The following is a 1,441-nucleotide window of genomic DNA, read 5'->3' as shown; positions in this document are numbered from 1 at the left end:
CTTGTATATTGTGATCATTGTTTTGGGCTTAAACATTGTTCTTGCAATCCTTGTAGCTGACAGGTTTTCAGATGCTAAAAGCCATTTGGTAATTAGGGCAAAAATAATAATCTTGATCAATAAATAAATTTCTAGGATAATGTTGAGAAGGATGAAGAGAAAAATTGTTTTATTTGCAGCATACCAAGAACTGAGTTTCAAAAGAATAAAAAAGTAACAAGAATTATCGCATGTCAAGTAGCATAATGTTTTGTAGGATTTTCAAAAGCATGTGAAAGAGGAGCATAGCATATGGGATTACATACGCTTCATTATACATGTGAAAGATCATCCTCAAAATGAGCATAATGCTCTGGAGAAATATGTTTATGAACAAGTACAGAAATACTTTAGCTAAATTAACATTACTTTTAACATCAGGTCAAAGATGAAGGTAATGAATCTATTGATTTCTTTCCACTGCATAGAGCTAAATCTTTACCACATTATAAGGTATACCTATAGTCTATACTGCATGTTCAGTATTCTTCTTTTAATAGTATCAGGACAGTGCAACTGAGGAACAGTCCACTCAGCTTCAACAAGCGTCAGAAGAACACAGGAGGCAGGGTTTAGTTGTGAGACATGAGGTAGCCTGTCAAACAGAGGACATACGACACAGTGTAGTCAGTCCAATAGAGGACATAAGAGAAGAATCACCTTTTGAGCTCTGATACTAGGGGCATGGTCCATACACCACTTCACAGTACTGTACATGTAATTAGTAGTAGATAGTGAGTTGTTATAGCAAGATTAGTTTGAAATAGATTAGTGGAACTATCATAAAACTAATAATAATAGACTTTTATGCTGCATAATTATAGTTTTTGCTAAGTATAATAATTATAAAGGTGCAGTCCTGTTATTAACCATTTTAAAGTCAGCTGCAGCAGCAAGTATCTCATTACATTAATGTCCATTGAAATTTAATCCTTTGCACTAAGTGGACTAATAACACATCTACAATGAGAAGCAGGGGAAGAGAGAAAGAGGAGACATGATGAATTACTCCTCACTCCTCCTTACCCCAGTAACCCTTTCCCTCTCCACTCCTCCTTACCCCAGTAACCCTTTCCCTCTCCACTCCTCCTTACCCCAGTAACCCTTTCCCTCTCCATTCTTCCTTACCCCAGTAACCCTTTCCCTCTCCATTCCTCCTTACCCCAGTAACCCTTTCCCTCTCCACTCCTCCTTACCCCAGTAACCCTTTCCCTCTCCACTCCTCCTTACCCCAGTAACCCTTTCCCTCTCCACTCCTCCTTACCCCAGTAACCCTTTCCCTCTCCACTCCTCCTTACCCCAGTAACCCTTTCCCTCTCCACTCCTCCTTACCCCAGTGATCCTTTCCCTCTCCACTCCTCCTTACCCCAGTAACCCTTCCCTCTCCACTCCTCCTACCCCA

General features: G+C 40.0%; 2 long non-coding RNA genes across 2 annotated transcripts; one reads left to right on the top strand and one right to left on the bottom strand.

Annotated features, from left to right (window-relative positions):
- LOC109592842 (uncharacterized) lies at positions 1–892 on the top strand. Its single transcript, XR_002190583.1, has 5 exons — positions 1–88; positions 136–213; positions 257–376; positions 421–492; positions 540–892. It is a non-coding gene; the product is annotated as an uncharacterized LOC109592842 (long non-coding RNA).
- LOC109592843 (uncharacterized) lies at positions 796–1,127 on the bottom strand. The gene is made up of 2 exons (XR_002190584.1): positions 1,066–1,127; positions 796–999 (listed from the first exon to the last, which is right to left on the bottom strand). It is a non-coding gene; the product is annotated as an uncharacterized LOC109592843 (long non-coding RNA).
- Positions 1,128–1,441: the final 314 nt, after the last annotated feature.

This window comes from Amphimedon queenslandica, unplaced genomic scaffold (assembly GCF_000090795.2).
Source record: "Amphimedon queenslandica unplaced genomic scaffold, v1.1 AMPQUscaffold_3760_Cont24250, whole genome shotgun sequence".
In the NCBI taxonomy this organism is placed as follows: Eukaryota; Metazoa; Porifera; class Demospongiae; order Haplosclerida; family Niphatidae; genus Amphimedon; species Amphimedon queenslandica.
The sequence above is the reverse complement of the archived record's forward strand: the minus strand, read 5'-3'. Positions and strand labels throughout refer to the sequence as shown.